The sequence below is a fragment of the Erpetoichthys calabaricus genome, chromosome 17 (genome assembly GCF_900747795.2).
Source record: "Erpetoichthys calabaricus chromosome 17, fErpCal1.3, whole genome shotgun sequence".
Lineage (NCBI taxonomy): Eukaryota > Metazoa > Chordata > Cladistia > Polypteriformes > Polypteridae > Erpetoichthys > Erpetoichthys calabaricus.
The window spans coordinates 51,146,766-51,165,917 of NC_041410.2; the positions used below are offsets into that span (position 1 = coordinate 51,146,766).

The 19,152-nt window shown below is 38.5% G+C and overlaps 1 protein-coding gene across 4 annotated transcripts in view; it reads right to left on the reverse strand.

The window, feature by feature from the left end:
• Positions 1 to 19,152, reverse strand: part of senp8 (SUMO peptidase family member, NEDD8 specific) — a 71,732-nt gene that overhangs the window by 47,315 nt on the left and 5,265 nt on the right. Inside the window, exon 1 of one of the 4 annotated variants that reach the window (XM_051920357.1) lies at positions 14,443 to 14,465. The exons of the other annotated variants lie outside the window; for them this stretch is intronic. The gene's annotated coding sequence lies outside the window, so the exon portion shown is untranslated. Of the gene's footprint in view, positions 1 to 14,442; positions 14,466 to 19,152 lie in introns of those variants that run through there. 4 annotated transcript variants of the gene reach the window in all.

Sequence of the window (19,152 nt, forward strand, 5' to 3'; positions counted from 1 at the left end):
AAAAATTGACATGGAAGTTTTAGTACTCACTTGCTACTTTGAAACAACACTGACAAAGATACTTATTAACATCCTTATCATTAAGCACAATATACTGAAAAGCTCTATTCATTTCAAAAGATTAAAGTGATCTTAATAAAATGAAGAATTGTTACCACTGGGGAAGTCAGACACTTTCTAATAAGCTGTTCACAGCACAACAGTTAAAGAGGAAGGAAAACAATAGCACGAATAGCTTTTTCACAGGCAATGATTAATCCTGCTTTGCAGACTTTAAGAAAGATACACCATATTGTGTAAAACAGAGTGATGTAGAATATGACCTTAAAATAATGCATAATTAAATATCATGGATAAAAATATCCTTTACAATATAATCACAAATGAGATTGTAACAGGCTTACAAAGAACACAAAAATCTGACTTCTGGGTCTTCTTACTGCTTAACTATACCACTAATGGGCAGGCTGCTCATCTATAGACAAAACTTTTAAGAGATACATGCCATAAACCTGTGGCCTCTTCTTTTTTTGATTTGTTTCACCAAACAAAGATTAATTACATGTACATACAGTTCCATACAAATGTTTAGACACCCCAAGGTAAATGACATATTTTGTTGAAATTTGAAGTAAATAACACTAAATATATTGACAGCAAACAAACTAAAGCAATGACATTTTAATGAAAATTGTAATGTTCAATAATGATTTATTTGATGAAAAGACAAACAGTATAAAACAAAAAAAAAATGTGGCATTTAAAAATGTTTGGGCACCCTTTCAGTTGTAAGGTCTTAGCATGTTGGATCGTTAGTCTGGTCTCATTTAGCTTGTGAGGCCTTAAGTCTGGTCAAGAACAGTCATTAGGAGTTGCCAGGTAATAATTCCAAAGCCTATTAAAATCTTTCACTTTTTATAAAACCATTTTACAGTTCCTCCCTTTCAAAGATCCAAGAGGACAGTGGGAAAAGGATCTTTCACTCAGCATATCAGAAAAGGAGTGGAAGGCAGCAATGCAGAGAATTAATTCGATCTCCATATGCGTAAAGCATACAATTATTCAACTCAAAATTATATAAATCGAGCACATCTGTCTCATTTAAAATTGTCCAAAGTGTTTTCAGGGCAAGATCCAACCTGCAAATGCCACAATCAAGTTTTAGCCTCACTGGGTCACATGTTTTGGGCCTGCACCAAAATTAACATCACTCTGGACCAAAATTTGTAAATGCCTCTCAGACAGCCTTGGTGTCACAATCCATCCTAATCCACTAACAGCTGTGTTTGGTGTACTTCCAGATGGGCTTAAAGTGGAGAAAGACACACAAACTGTGATCGCCTTTACTACACTATTGGCACATAGACTTATCTTGCTCAACTGGAAGAATCCAAACTCACCTACTCTAAGTCAGTGGGTAACTGATGTTATATACTATTTGAATCTGGAAAAAATCAAATTCGCACTTAGAGGATCTGTGCAGAAGTTTTTCAAAACCTGGCAGGATCTAATCAATAACATTTTAGAATAAGCATTTAAATTGAGGAAGAAGGTTCTCTCCCCATTTCTTTATTTACTTATTAATTCATCTATTTACTTATTTTTACTAGCTTTAACTTTTACTCTGCTGGCCATGCTCTCTTCCTCAGGGGTGTGGGTTGATTTGCTTTCAATTCTATTTTTGTAAAAATTGATCTATTTGTATGGATTGTTGTGTGATTACAATAAAATCAATAAAATTATAAAAAAAAATCTTTGACTTTTAAACATTGTGTAACACTTAATAACAACAGGCTGAATTAGATCTGAAAATTAAAGTAACTGATGCCTACATAGCTGGAGAAGGTTATAAACAGCTAGCAATATCCACAGCCTGAAAAGGCAGTTAAGGGGATCTGTGGAATAAGATGAGTTAAATCAAAACCCCCATAACACTACAAGGGACCTGCAGGCAGGTTTAGCTGAGGAAGTGGTGGTGATGCACTGCTCTACAGTGCAGTGTTACTTAAACAGACATGGCCTTCATGAAAGGGCCATGAGAAGGAAGCCTTACCTGTGATTTCATCAGAAAAAAACACTGTTTTAAGTGTGCAAAACAACATCTGCGTAAGATAGAGGCATTCTGGAACCAAGTGCTGTAGAAAACAACATCTTGCCAACTGTTAAGTACAGGGGTGGATCTATTATACTTTGCAGTTGTCCAGCAGCTACTGGCACAGTGAGCATTGTGCAAGTACAAGGGAGAATGGATTTCACTAAATATCAACAAATCCCAGGGCAGAATGTCAGACAGTCAGTCAGAAAACTGAAACTGAAAAAAGGATGGCTTTAACAGCCTGACAACAATCTAAAACATGCTTTGAAATGTACTATGATGAACCTGAAGAAATACACTGTGAAGATTTAGCAATGGCCCTTGTAGTCTCCAGTAAATCTTAATTATACAGTGCAAGCAAGACAGTCTAAGAATATTTCAAAGTTGGGAGTGATCTGCAAGGAAGAATGGGGAAAAAAAACTCCACAACAAAAACTCTAAAACACATAGGTGGCTGCTAAGAGGTGAGTTAACTAGGTACTCACATAGAAGGGTGCCCAAACATTTGCAAATGACCACATTTACTCTTATTTTTTGACAATTTTGTTTGGTTATCAAATAAATCATAACTATGCAATTCAAATTCTCATGAAATGGGATTAGTTTTTTTCGGCACTGTTGAACTTGTATTTACTATGTTTTATTTCAAATTTCAACAAAATATGTAATTTGGCCGTAACGTCCTAACTTTTGCATGAAAATGTATATTAGAGGCAAAAGGAACCACTACCATTGACAACTGGAATAATTTTAATTTCAATGCATCATTGATAAACTTCTTCATTTTTGTGCCATGTATTTGTATGGGAATCTATGGAACAGAGCTGGAATGAAAAAATAATGCATTTTTATAGTACATACTGTACATATTTAAATAATTTCAACGGTTGATATACCAAAAATCTTGGAAAGTACATTGTTTTTTGCATTCCAACAAACTGCATACTGAATGTTTTTGAACTGCTGCATTGCACAGCTCTTTTTGCTGCAAGTTGTGATTTTGTCTTCATTTTAGTTTTTAAAATGTATCTGTGAGAGCTAAATAGGAAACATGTATGTTACAAGCATTGTCAATGAAAAATCAAGTCTTTTGGCATTTTATAAACTACGACTGTCTCTCCAACTCTCATTGACAGGAAGGCTGCAAGGATGATTTGCACTTAATGTAAAAATTCAACCTGTTGAAATTAAAGAGAAAGAAGAGAAACAAGAGGCCTCACATAAAACCTTTCCAGCACATTTACACATTTGCTTGCTCTTGAGGAGGCTTTATTTTGTCCCCGTTCTTATTGGCTCAAGTTGAATAGCATGCATGTTCATGAAAATATAATTTACTCAGAAAACAGGAAGTTAATGATCAGCATATACCTCCCTGCATTTAGCATCTACAATTTTACACTCAAAATATTTTACATACGAGTATAAAATATTCTAGTGTTAATTATTGATTCACAAGCCCTATTGTAAACACAAGGACACATCTTATTATGATTCACCTTAAAAGATGCCACATTATGTAACAATGTGTGAGTGTCAAATATGTGTCTATAGGGATAGGATTTAAAAAATTCAGTCAAATACAAAATGGGTGCGGTGGGTTGGTGCCCTGCCCGGGGTTTGTTTTCTGCCTTGCGCCCTGTGTTGGCTGGGATTGGCTCCACCAGACCCCCGTGACCCTGTAGTTAGGATATAGCGGGTTGGAAAATGGATGGATGGATGGACAAAATGGAAAAAGGCAATGGTACAGAATCAAATCTCAATAGTTAACACACTGCAAAATATAAAAATATCATATTGTGACTGAAGTATTGAAATTATATGGTATTGTGGGTTCCCTGACAATTCTCATAACTGACATACAGAGTTGTGAAATAGTATTGGTCCCTTTTTGATATCCTCTATTATTGCACATCATTGAAGCTGAATGTTTGCAGCTAAATTCTAATATTTGATGTAGAGCACCATAATGAAAACTTTTATTTTTTTTAAACTTTGTAATTTATTGAATGAACAAAGCTTTCTTACATGAACTAGCATTTCATGAAAAATGAATTGCTCCCTTACACTTAATAACTGGTTGCCCCATCTTGAGCTGCAATGACTGCAACCAAATGCTTCCTACTGTATAATTCAATCTCAGTTTTCTATATCACTGCCTTGGAACACCAGTTCATTTTAGCCCTTGCAGAACTGCTTTAATTCAGACACAGTGATAGGTTTTTCAAGCATGAACAGCTCACTTCATGTCCTGCCACAGCATCTGTGTTGATTATAGGTATAGACTTTGAGTATCCCAGTCCAAAACATTAATTTTGCTTCTTTTCAGCCATTCTGGTGCAGATTTGATTTTGTGTTTTGGATAACTATCATATAACATAACCCAGCCACCTTATACTTTCAGTTCATAGACAGATAGCAGGTCATTCTGAAGAATTTTCTGATGCAGAGCTGCACATATATTTTGAAAATATCTGCCTGCTCAAGACTCTGAAAGTGTATTCAATGCTTGCAAGAAGAAAAAGTTACCTTTAAAAGGTGTCGTAGTGTGTTGCTCAGTGCCACAATGTAGTCATCAAATATTGTAATAGAGCACTTAACTTATGAGAGCTAGTGCTATTGCTTTTAATAGTGTTCAAAACATTAGAAATGGCCTTACACTTGAACAAAATTAATGGCGTGCACAAATTACTATACTTTGATATTCAAGAGGTTCAGAATTTTTCACTACATCAGCAGCTCTACCTCTAGCTTATAGTGAAAGTGCCTTTTTGCTCGAGAAAACTAAAATACTGCATTAAAGACACTGAACACAATCTTAACAATGGCAATTTTAAAGTCATTAAAATAAAGGGAAAATGAAATACAACAGTCTCTTTACATTGTGGTTAATGCACCATTGTTAATGGACAAACTAAAGTGCCTGTTACAACAAACATCAAAGTGCATATGGAGCGTACTAATGGCACTAGTGGGCATAGCACCCAATCTTTGTGATTGCCAAAGCTATAAACAGGATTCTAAATAATTAATTTGTGGTTTAAGCTGTTGTAAAATGGTAGTGTTTAAAATGGCACAATGAATATGTGTGAACCTCGGCTGATCAGGAGTCATGACATGACTCTACACTGGAATCAACAAGCAAAAGTATCATGTATTCAACATGCTGGCTAGAATAGTATTTCAGATTTTTATTACATTTACAAATTTTGTGATTTATTGATCTATTACAAAAAACATTTAATCTGAAACAAAATTGTTAAAAACAATGAAACTTCTACTCATTGCTTGTAATTTTCTTAGCTATACTTGTAACATGATGGTGTGAAAAGTTGCATACAATACCATAGTACATGTATAAGTCAGTTTTACAAGTTGGTTTCAATAAATAGTTCATTAAACACTGGCAGTCCTGTATGTACAGTGTGTGTACACACACATGTGCATATTATATATCTGCTCAAAAAACTTAAAGGAACACTTTGAAAACACATCAGATCTCAATGGGGAAAAAAAATCCTGCTGGATATCACAGATATGGACTGGGTAATGTGTTAGGAACAAAGGGAAGCCACACAGTTTGAAAATTATCAACCTACAGAGGACTGAATTCAAAGACATCCCAAAAATCAAAGTGAAAAAATGATGCGGTAGGCTAGTCCATTTTGCTGAAATTTCATTGCAGCAACTCAAAATCGTACTCAGTAGTTTGTATGGCCCCCGCGTGCTTGTATGCATGCGTGACAACATAGTGGCATGCTCCTAATGAGATGACAGATGGTGTCCTGGGGATCTCCTCCCAAATCTGGACCAGGGCATCACTGAGCTCCTGGACAGTCTGAGGCACAAGAGTCCACCAGGACTCTTCCTAGAGCTGGCCGGCCATCTAAACTGAGTGATCGGGGGAGAAGGGCCTTAGTCAGGGAGGTGACCAAGAACCCGATGGTCACTCTGTCAGAGCTCCAGAGGTCCTCCATGGAGAGAGGAGAACCTTCCAGAAGGACAACCATCTCTGCAGCAATCCACCAATCAGGCCTGTATGGTAGAGTGGCCAGACGGAAGCCACTCCTTAGTAAAAGGCACATGGCAGCCCGCCTGGAGTTTGCCAAAAGGCACCTGAAGGAATCTCAGACCATGAGAAAGAAAATTCTCTGGTCTGATGAGACAAAGATTGAACTCTTTGGTGTGAATGCCAGGCGTCACGTTTGGAGGAAACCAGGCACCGCTCATCACCAGGCTAATACCATCCCTACAGTGAAGCATGGTGGTGGCAGCATCATGCAGTGGGGATGTTTTTCAGCGGCAGGGACTGGGAGACTAGTCAGAATAAAGGGAAAGATGACTGCAGCAATGTACAGAGACATCCTGGATGAAAACCTGCTCCAGAGCGCTCTTGACCTCAGACTGGGGCGACGGTTCATCTTTCAGCAGGGCAATGACCCTAAGCACACAGCCAAAATATCAAAGGAGTGGCTTCAGGACAACTTTGTGAAGGTCCTTGAGTGGCCCAACCAGAGCCCAGACTTGAATCCGATTGAACATCTCTGGAGAGATCTTAAAATGGCTGTGCACCGACGCTTCCCATCAAACCTGATGGAGCTTGAGAGGTGCTGCAAAGAGGAATGGGCGAAACTGGCCAAGGATAGGTGTGCCATCATATTCAAAAAGACTTGAGGCTGTAATTGCTGCCAAGGGTGCATCGACAAAGTATTGAGCAAAGGCTGTGAATACTTATGTACATGGGATTTCTCAGTTTTTTTATTTTTAATAAATTTGCAAAAACCTCAAGTAAACTTTTTTCATGTTGTCATTATGGGGTGTTGTGTGTAGAATTCTGAGGAAAAAAATGAATTTAATCCATTTTGGAATAAGGCTGTAACATAAAAAAAATGTGGAAAAAGTGATGCGCTGTGAATACTTTCCGGATGCACTGTATATATACATATACACATATATATACATATACATATATACATATACATGACATTTCTTGAAAAATGAAAATTTAAAAACAAAAAGTAACTCTAATACTTCTTAGATGTTATTTTTGCAATGCAGTGTCTTTTCATTTCATCCATTCATTTTTTAAACCTGCTTAATTCTACTAAGGTGCCATTGAGCAACAAAGAATATTAACAGAAGCCCCAGGAGCAAGCTGAAATGAAACCAACTGAATACTCATCCATCAGAGGAAATAACAACATTCAGTCATAAATGACAAAAGCAGAGACAGCATTCAACCCAAACAGCACATCTTTGGGATATGAAACTAAAGTAGAACACTAAGAGAACACCCAAAAGCATATAAGGAAAACACGGAAATTCCACAGACAGTGAGCTGGACTGAATTGGAACCAGTGAGTCAGCATTGTCCATCACCATGCTTGCAGCAGTTTCAAAGCTGACCAATGTCAAAACTCTGCATATCTAATGAAAAAGCATTACAGTACAACACAAGATAAGAATGACATAAAGTGAGAAAGGAACTAAACTACTAAAACATAACAGTGGTAGAGAAAACAGGAATCAGGCTAGCGTATTACAGTCTATGACATCATCAATTAGATAGCAATGTAAACAGATGTGGATTTTTTACAGCCGGAAAATCATAAACACCAAGATTCGAGTTTTTACGCACAATTAGAAGAAAGAACAAAACTACAAGCTGTGACTGTATATGGCTGAAATCAGTCATTTTGGCTATTTTAATTTTTATAACACTTTTATGATTATCACATCAATATTTTATGAACATGACATATTCTTGCAAGAACAATGTTCCACTGGATTGGAGGATACATTAGTTCTCTTAGTATTTAATTAAACTTTGGTAGTTAGAAAGATTAATAATGAACAGGAGGAAGAATATTTCCCTTAAATTAAGCTCTATTTCAAGGTTTGTTCAGTTTAATATAAAGGCAATATAAATAAATAGCCTCAAGTATTCACTTATTGACCCTGGCAGTCTCACTGAAAACGCAATTTTAGATTCATATGAAATTATCTCTACTGAAACAGTGCGATTGCCACCTGACACACATTATACATACAAGCACCTGTTTGTAAGCACCTGACCATCACAGCTATATGAGGTCGCTGGACAAATCATTCCAAAACCATTGGCATTAATGTGGAGTTGGCTGCCCCTGTGTAGCTATAGGAGTCTTCACTCATCTATGATGGCTTTTCAAAAGATTTTAGAGCGTGCCCATGGGAATGTTCTCCTACTGAGCAAAAACAGCAGTTGTGAAGTCAAGTACTTACATTGGACAAGAAGAGCTGGCTCACAATCTGTGTTCCATTTCATCACCAAGGTACAGTGGAACCTCGGTTTGCGAGCATAATTCGTTCCGGAAACGTGCTCATAATCCAAAGCACTCGTATATCAAAGTGAATTTCCCCATAAGAAATAATGGAAACTCAGATGATTTGTTCCACAACCCAAAACTATTCATATAAAAATGATTAATACAAAATATAAAGTAAAAATACATAAAACAAATTAACTTGCACTTTACCTTTGAAAAGAATCATGGCTGGTGTGAGTGAGTTTCTAAACTCTTGTGGTATTGCACCAAACGGGACGACACGCAGAAGAGCGTCCCAAAGCAATCGCAGTCTCCCAGTGCTGTAGCAGTTCTTCGTAAAAGCAAATCCGAAAAGATCGTGGACATGCTATAAGCGCCTGCCATCAATGGGTGATACAAGGAACAAGGAACATTATAAATGTGCAGGGCCCTGCCTGACTGCTGTGTCTGTGTATAAATAACCGCGCTGTTGCTGTTTCAAGCTGAATAAAGCTTGTGTTGCTAAAGTACTGAGACTCAGCTTCGTGTTTTAGGGTGCAAGACGGGGACTTGCACGTCACAGCACACACGCGCGAGCGCACACACACATACGCGCACACACAGTCACAATGCTAATGCTGTAGTAAACACTATACGCTCGTTGACTATATGAGTGAGGCACGCCGACTCAGATGGAGAATAGGAGACGACTACCCACAATCCCGCAGTAAGAGAGAGAGAAGAACCATCAGCTCAGTTGTGATCACATGACGCTCAGCAGAAAAACTACTCGTACTGCAAGACCTTGCTCGTTTAACAAGTGAAAATTTATTAAAAATTTTTGCTCGTCTTGCAAAACACTTGTAAACCAAGTTACTCGCAAACCGAGGTTTCACTGTATTCTAAAAGGTTGAGGTCACGGTTCTGTGCAGGCCACTTGAGGTCCTCCACATCTAAGTAGTCAAACCATACATTTATGGGCCTGGCTTGTAAATACTATAAAATGCAATGCCAGAATTACACCTACTAATTTAATTTTAATAGACATGTATGGACAAGGGCATGTTATTTTATTGGTTTACTGAAAAATGTTCATCATTAAAATAAAGTAAATTTAGTGTAACAACAACCCCATACTAAAATGTTTTTCTAGGGAATAATCTGCAATCAGTAGTCTATGGGCGTACAGACTCTTTCTGGACTACATAGAAGAACGGTCTTAAATTGGTTCTTGGGTTTACTAATTGCTAAACCTTCACCATTTTTACATACTCTTACACTTACTAAGGAGTTACAAATTATGTCTGAACTATTACTAGAATGTGGAAAATGTTTGCTTTCCTCCAATCAAAAAGGCATTGTGCTATGGTGTATTTTATCTTCTCTTTGACCTTAGGAAATTCATTGGCAACTGTACTATAAAAAGAAACACAAATCAGTCACATCATAAAATCCTTAAAAAGAACATAAACTTGACAATAGAATTTCCCAATAAACTAACTTTGAAAAAAATCCTGTTCTCAATGTAGATTTGATGCAACCTTTCAAAAAAGCTTTTTAATAGAGCTGACCTACAACTAATTATGCAATTACCTTAATTTAACAGAGAAAAAACAATCAAACTCACCAACAGCATTGCACATGTTTAGAAAAAGTATCAAATACACTCATGTAAAAGGAATCTCTTTTTTCACAATGTACAGATGTATACAAAAAGGATGTTGGAAATAATAAAAACATAATTAATAAAAATTAAATTAAATTAAAAATAATGTGCATCCGGCGCCGCCGTGAGTGGCAGCCTTTTCAGCAGCTCCGTGTATGACTGTATATGTATGTGTACTTTTCTACTTTTATTTTTCTATTTTTATTTATTGATCACTCCTACCACTTTATTTTATGTGGATTCCTTCCCTGGACACACTTACTTTTACAACGTGGGCATGGATTTTAACACGCCGAGACTCGCCTATTCAAGTACTCAACTTCGGGCGCTGAGAACAAATGCCAGTGCCGGTGTGGTTCCCTATTTACCTGACGAGGTAAGAAGGTGGTATCGTGGCAGCAGAGCCGGCACTAAGCTAAAAAAGAAGCGGCTTGCGAGAAAGTGGCGTTTCAAGCCTTCGGTGCCTTCTGTGATTCTGGGGAATGTAAACTCAATCTCAAATAAGATCGACGAACTGGCTGCGCTGCTGAAAAATGTAAGGACCTACAGAGAATGCAGTTTGTTGTGTTTTTGCGAAACCTGGCTAAATAACACCATCCCAGATACCAACGTGGAGCTACCCGGGTTTAGCACAGTTAGAGCGGACAGAGATGCAAGTACCTGTGGTAAGCACAAAGGAGGAGGACTCGCTCTCTATGTTAATACACGGTGGTGTCACTCTGGACATGTTAACGTCAAAATCTCCACTTGCTGCAGGGATATCGAACTGTTGGCCGTAAGTTTACGTCCCTACTATTTGCCCAGAGAGTTTGGACATGTCATTGTTGTTATTGTATACATTCCTCCTCGGGCAGACGTGGAGTCAGCGAGTGACATCATCCATTCCGCTGTTGCTAAGTTACAAACGCAGCACCCTGAGGCGCTTGTGCTAATCGCTGGAGACTTTAACCATGTGACGCTGGACAAAACATTACCTGCATTCTCCCAGTATGTGCACTGTAACACCCGGGGAAATAAGACTATTGATTTACTTTATGCAAACGTTAAAGATGCATACAGCGCCACCCCGCTGCCTGCGCTTGGGAAAGCAGATCATAACCTGGTTCAGCTTCAGCCTCACTATAAACCAAAAGTTAGAGTCCTACCTATAACCACACGATCATTCAGGAAGTGGACTCCGGAGGCTGAGAATACTCTGAGAGAATGTTTTGGAACTACAGACTGGGATATCCTGCAGGGATCTCATAGTGAGAACATTGAGGAAGTTGTTGACTGCACTACTGACTACATCAACTTCTGTATGGACATTGTAGTTCCAGTAAGAACAGTACGCTGCTATGCTAACAACAAGCCATGGATTACAAGTGACATTAAGGGCCTTTTGAATCAGAAGAAAAGGGCTTTTAAAGACGGTGATCAGCATGAGCTCAAGCGCGTGCAGAAGAAACTCCGAGTCCAGCTCAGGACGGCGAAGGAGCAGTACAGGAGAAAGCTGGAGCAGAAGTTGCAGAATAACAGCATGAAGGAAGTGTGGGATGGGATGAAGATCATCACTGGCTGCAGCTCGAAGCGGGGTACCACCATTGAGAGAGACGTGAAGAGAGCAAACCAAATGAACAACTTTTTTAACAGGTTTGACCACCCCAACCCACTCTCACTCTCACCTCGGAGTACTGCACCCTCCACACATCCTTCTGCTGATACCAGCATAGGAAAGATATCCCCACCCATAATTACAACAGCGCAAGTGAGCAGAGAGCTGAGGAGACTTCGTGCCAGCAAAGCAGCGGGTCCAGATGGAGTATCGCCACGACTGCTGAAGGTCTGTGCATCGGAGCTGGGGGGTCCTCTACAGCGCATCTTCAACCTGAGCCTGGAACAGGGGAGAGTCCCGAGGCTTTGGAAAACATCTTGTATCACCCCAGTCCCAAAGGTATCACGTCCTAGTGAGCTGAATGACTTTCGGCCTGTTGCTCTGACATCACATGTGATGAAGACCATGGAGAGGCTGCTGCTTCACCACCTTAGGCCACAGGTTCAACACGCCCTTGACCCTCTGCAGTTTGCATATCAGGAGAAGGTGGGAGCGGAAGATGCCATCATCTATATGCTACACCGATCCCTCTCTCACTTGGACAGAGGCAGTGGTGCTGTAAGAATTATGTTTCTAGACTTCTCTAGCGCCTTCAACACAATCCAACCTCTGCTCCTTAGGGACAAGCTGACAGAGATGGGATTAGATTCATACCTAGTGGCATGGATCGTGGACTATCTTAAAGACAGACCTCAGTATGTGCGTCTTGGGAACTGCACGTCTGACATTGTGGTCAGCAACACAGGAGCGCCACAAGGGACTGTACTTTCTCCGGTCCTGTTCAGCCTATATACATCGGACTTCCAATACAACTCGGAGTCCTGCCATGTGCAAAAGTTCGCTGATGACACTGCTATCGTGGGCTGTATCAGGAATGGGCTGGAGGAGGAGTATAGGGACCTAATCAATGACTTTGTTAAATGGTCCGACTCAAACCACCTACACCTGAACACCAGCAAAACCAAGGAGCTGGTGGTGGATTTTAGGAGGCCCAGACCCCTCATAGACCCAGTGATCATCAAAGGTGACTGTGTGCAGATGGTGCAGACCTATAAATATCTGGGAGTGCAGCTGGATGATAAATTAGACTGGACTGCCAATACTGATGCGCTGTGCAAGAAAGGACAAAACCGGTTATACTTCCTTAGAAGGCTGGCTTCCTTCAACATCTGCAATAAGATGCTGCAGATGTTCTATCAAACAGTTGTGGCGAGCGCCCTCTTCTACGCAGTGGTGTGCTGGGGAGGCAGCATTAAGAGGAAAGACGCCTCACGCCTGGACAAACTGGTGAGGAAGGCAGGCTCTATTGTTGGCATGGAGCTGGACAGTTTAACATCTGTGGCAGAGCGAAGGGCGCTCAGCAGGCTCCTATCAATTATGGAGAATCCACTGCATCCACTAAATAATGTCATCTCCAGACAGAAGAGCAGCTTCAGTGACAGACTGCTGTCACTGTCCTGCTCCACAGACAGATTGAGGAGATCGTTCCTCCCCCAAACTATGCGACTCTTTAATTCCACCGGGGGGGTAAACGTTAATATTTAACATTATACAGTTATTGTCTGTTTTTTTCACCTGTATTATTATCATTCTTTAATTTAATATTATTTATTGTATCAGTATGCTGCTGCTGAAGAATGTGAATTTCCCATTGGGATTAATAAAGTATCTATCTATCTATCTATCTCTATCTATCTAATTGATCACTGTAAGGCAAACAAAGTGTAAAAACATCCATCGGTCAGCTAGAAAATACTATAAAGAACAACTTGTTCTGTTAGGAAAACTACATAAAAACTGATTTAATTTTGCTTTTTATTATCTATTTGGAAAAGAAAATAAATAATTTCACTCAGCATAAGGTTATACTGAAGCTGAGAGATGATAATTCAGTCACTGCATTCTCTAAATTAGGATAAGCATGAAACCTCCAAGAAGCACTCCCCCCACCCCCCCCCCCAGGATTTCACACAGGAGACCACTGAGGTTTTCGTCTTGCCTTTTTAACTGTTTGATCTGCAAGATGAAAAACATGCATTCAATTTTGAAGCAAGTTTGTGGTCTTAACCTGGTTGTCTCTAATAGTGCTGGGACAACCTGAACTTGTTAGGCTATTGTGATAATTTCATTAATCTCTAAGCCATAAATGTTAGCAAATAATAACCAGTTTGATGATGTCAAACTTTTAATAATTGTCCCAAAAAGGAAAGAGCTGAATATCAAATTATATAAACAAAGCATTGGCTGTGCAGCAGGCATTTCCCAGTATTCAAGCAAAGAGAATGGCTGCCTGATCAGAAGACTGAGACACACATATTTATGATCTAAGCAGTTAGTAGAAATGTGAGATGACATACAAGCAGACTGTATTTTGTTTTTACTAAATTAAGTTCACCACAGTTCAAACTGTTCAAGATTATTTTATTCATGCTGTTCTGGCACTTGTTTACAACAAACTCCAGTAACTACCATTGCAAATCGATGGCCACTTTTCTATGCAGGAATATAGTTTAGGAAAATAGTTATAATTTCCAAATGAATATTTTAGTTTGTAAACTAGTTTATCTTGCGAAATAACAAAATTAATAACATACAGGGTGAGTCAAAATTATGTTAACATTTGAATGGTAGAAACAATTTATTCACAAAACATACTTCATATGTGCAAGATGATTTACAGGAATGTTTCAACCTGTTCACCATTATGTTCAACACATGTACCATATAAATTGTCCACAAAAATTGTATATAAATATACTGTATACATAATAGTACCATTAGTGTTAACATAATTTTGACTCACCCTGGATATTGGTTTTGTCTGCCACACAAATGAAATGCAGCAAACTTTTAGAATGAAAAAGATGGTCACTAGCTTTGAATGAATTTGCTTAAGAGAAAGAAATAATGCGTTTAAGGCTTTGCATTAAGTGTTATCATTAACAAAATATACTGATTATGTGCTAATGTATAGTTAATCAACATATTTAAAAAGAATGTGGACATACTGTATGTCCTATAAATAAAAAAAATACAATTATTTATCCCAACAAAAACAAAGGCCATCATCCATACAAAATGTTTGTTCCACTAGTAGCCTTCCATTAGTAAAAACGATTGTTCAGGCTAAAAACCTTTTTCATTAAAACAGATAAAAACAAGTATCTGTGTGATAATTAAATAAACTTGTATCAATGTGCCTTATGATTCTTGAAAGTAATACATACAATTATTATTTACAAATTGAAACAACATTATAAATTATATTTATGCACACAATACATTCTGTTCATTGCTAGCATACAATACATTCTGTTCATTGCTACATGGATGAATCCTACCTCTCTGGCAACTGCAGCTGAGATAATCGACTCACAGAAAGGATGAGTAACATTATGTTTGATATCACAGACCTGAAACTTCAATAAATTCTCCCAGTTACCTATTTATTGTACCATTAGACCTTTTACATTTACAGTAATCCCTCCTCCATCGCGGGGGTTGCGTTCCAGAGCCACCCGCGAAATAAGAAAATCCGCGAAGTAGAAACCATATGTTTATATGGTTATTTTTATATTGTCATGCTTGGGTCACAGATTTGCGCAGAAACACAGGAGGTTGTAGAGAGACATGAACGTTATTCAAACACTGCAAACAAACATTTGTCTCTTTTTCAAAAGTTTAAACTGTGCTCCATGACAAGACAGAGATGACAGTTCCGTCTCACAATTAAAAGAATGCAAACATATCTACCTCTTCAAAGGAGTGCTTGTCAGGGGCAGTGACTGTCACAGAGATAGCCCTATTGATTTGTTTGCATTTCTCTCTGTTTGGCTTTTAAGTATGCGAAGCACCGCGGCACAAAGCTGTTGAAAGCGGCAGCTCACACCCCCTCCGTCAGGAGCAGATAAAGAGAGAGAGAGTTTGTTTTTCAAGCACAAATCAATACGTGCCCTTCGAGCTTTTAAGTATGCGAAGCACTGTGCAGCATGTCTTTTCAGAAAGCAGCTGCACAAAAGATAGCAACTTGAAGATAATCTGTCAGCATTTTTAGACGAGCGTCCGTATCGTCTAGGTGTGCGAACAGCCCCCCTGCTCACACCCCCTACGTCAGGATCACAGAAAGTCAGCGCAAGAGAGACAGAGAAAAGTAAGCTGGGTAGCTTCTCAGCCATCTTCCAATAGCGTCCCTTGTATGAAATCAACTGGGCAAACCAACTGAGGAAGCATGTACCAGAAATTAAAAGACCCATTGTCCGCAGAAACCCGCGAAGCAGCGAAAAATCCGCGATATATATTTAAATATGCTTACATATAAAATCCGCGATGGAGTGAAGCCGCGAAAGGCGAAGCGCGATATAGCGAGGGATTACTGTATACTAACAGGTTGTGATGTCCATGAAAGCAGAGTCTACCTTGACTGATTCTTGCGCTGGTTGGACTCTCAATTAACTTAACACACTTCAATACAGTGTCTTAAAACTGAAGACAGACAGTTATACATTAAATTTCTCTTACTTTTGCCTTGCATTATAAAGTCATCAAAATTCCACAAGCACAGCAGGGCCTCCTTTAAATAAAATATAATCAGTATCATATAGTTAAACAAAAATTTATAAAGCTAAAAAGATTAGTAGCATATCATCTGCCATTTAGGAGTGTGCGATATGCATTGACTATGACAATACCTTAATTGATGTTTTAACGATGTATGAGCTGCAATTATCATGCATGGCACATACTTCACAAAAAACAGTCAAAAACACACCTTGAGAGGCCACTCATTCACTGTCTCATGTAGCCTAACAGGATAGACTACTGCACGTGAGCAAAGCAAGCGTGCAGGTCAGTATGCCAGAAATACAGAGCCCCATAGGTGTCAATCAATTTGAATGAATTACATAATTTATCTGAACAGATTACTTTTATTTCCATAAGAAGGATATGCCTATCTGGCACGATTTTATTTTGCAAGCCAACTTGGTTGGGGTTCCTCGATTCCAAAACACCTTTGTTCTTTCATTATTTAAAACACTTGCACAGATCACTGCCTCCTTGCCCTGTTTCATCCCACCCTGACTCGTGTATGAAATATCTACAATAATGACAACAATGATGATGTGGAATGGAGACACTGAGCCTGTCCATAAATCCCAACAGTTCTATTCTATTCAACTGACCACAGTTGGGTGAAAAAGAAAAAAAAAGTCTTTTGGCAGCTATTTAAAAAAGAGGAATTCAGGGAAGGCTAGTCCTTTGAAAAACAGATCAGGGGCTACTTGATCTTGAGGATACCTGAGGTAGAAAGTGATGTAAATCCACTTGAGTGGTGGAAATCAAAAGAAGTACATTTCATCAAATTGTAGAAACTTGCAAAAAAGTACCTGTGCACCTCTGCCTCAAACAGCCCTTCCAAGAGGGCTTTCAGCACTAGAGGAAATGTCGTTAACATGAAACCATGCTGCTCTGAAACCAGATGCTGTGGACAGATTGGTATTTTGTGTACACAAAAATTTTACAATTGTTTTATTTTTTCTGATATCTTTGTGCAATATTGGACAGAACCTAAAGTAAGAATTTTTTTTTTAATGTTATAGGTTTGGGTTTTTTTGTATCTTTTTTTTTTGTATGCCCTGTAGTTCAATTTTGATTAGTATTTATTCCCTTTGGAGCTACAGTGATCCCTCACTATATTGAGCTTCGCCTTTCGCGGCTTCACTCCATCGCGGATTTTATATGTAAGCATATTTAAATATATATCGCGGATTTTTTGCTGGTTCGCGGATTTCTGCGGATAATGGGTCTTTTAATTTCTGGTACATGCTCCCTCAGTTGGTTTGCCCAGTTGATTTCATATAAGGGATGCTATTGGCAGATGGCTGAGAAGCTACCCAACTTACTTTTCTCTCTCTCTTGCGCTGACTATCTGTGATCCTGACGTAGGGGGTGTGAGCAGGGGGGCTGTTCGCACACCTAGACGATACGGACGCTCGTCTAAAAATGCTGAAAGATGATCTTCATGTTGCTATCTTTTGTGCAGCTGCAAGGTGCTTCGCATACTTAAAAGCTCGAAGGGCATGTATTGATTTTTGATTGAAAAACAAACTCTGTCTCTCTCTCTTTGTCTGCTCCTGACGGAGGGGGTGTGAGCTGCCGCCTTCAACAGCTTTGTGCTGCGGTGCTTCGCATACTTAAAAGCAAACAGCCCTATTGATTTGTTTGCTTTTCTCTATCTATGTGACATTCTGTGCTCCTGACAAGCACTCCTTTGAAGAGGAAGATATGTTTGCATTCTTTTAATTGTGAGATGGAACTGTCATCTCTGTCTTGTCATGGAGCACAGTTTTTGAATAACGTTCCTGTCTCTCTACAACCTCCTGTGTTTCTGCGCAAATCTGTGACCCAAGCATGACAATATAAAAATAACCATATAAACATATGGTTTCTACTTCGCGGATTTTCAACCCCCGTGATGGAGGAGGGATTACTGTATATCGTGTTTACATTAAGGGTTAAATGTCTGTTTAAAGTGCTCTCATTATAACAGTTTTGTTAGTCTTTTGTGTAAATCCTGTAGGCCACTTTAAAAAGATTTACTGAAACTTGCACTGTTTGATCTCAGTAATACTTTGACTGGTGATTTTAATGTTTGTGTTATTTTACTTCAGTTTTAAGTAAATAAATAAGACCTGTTTTCCTTAACTGTTGTTTCCATTAATCTCATTTGTAAGCTGCAAATAATATCTATTTACAAGACCAACCTAGATCAATAAGACATTTCATAAACATGTTTTTAAAGAATGCAAAATATTGTCTAATTATCATTATTATCAAAGTCACAGAAAATATTGAGGTATACATTTTTTGCCAATATTGCACACCCCTTCTACCACCTTATAACTGAAACCCCTGAACCTCAGTTGGTACCATTCCTTCTCCAACAGTAACTCAGCATATAACATTATTATTAATTTCATAAGATATATATGTGATATACATCAGCACCTCAGAATGCAATATACTGAGACCTTCAGGCAGAATACTTTCCATGCATTAATGTAAACACTATGAGTTCTGCCTAATTTACAAGTGGATGTGCACTTTATATGAATAATTAAAACTAAATGAATTTTCCTTTTAAGTCACGCCAATTCAATTTAATTTATAGAGTACATTTAAAACAACAGCAGTTGACCAAAGTGTTGTACAATTTCCATATATACTGTACATCAATAAATATAAGGATGAATACTGTACACCAAAATTTATAAACAAAAAAAAAGAAAAAACAGTACTCTCATGCAAGTTTAAAAAGCTGAGGCAAAAAATACTGATGTGACCCAGTTTTCAGACTGGATTTTAAATTGACTAAAGTTGATGCTGACCTAATATAAAAAAATAGACTATTCCAGAGCTTAGGGGCAGTTACTGCAAAGGCACAATTCTGACTAAGCTTAGTTTCTATAGCTGTAAACTGTGGAAAACGAACCCTAAGGTGATACATTTTTAATAT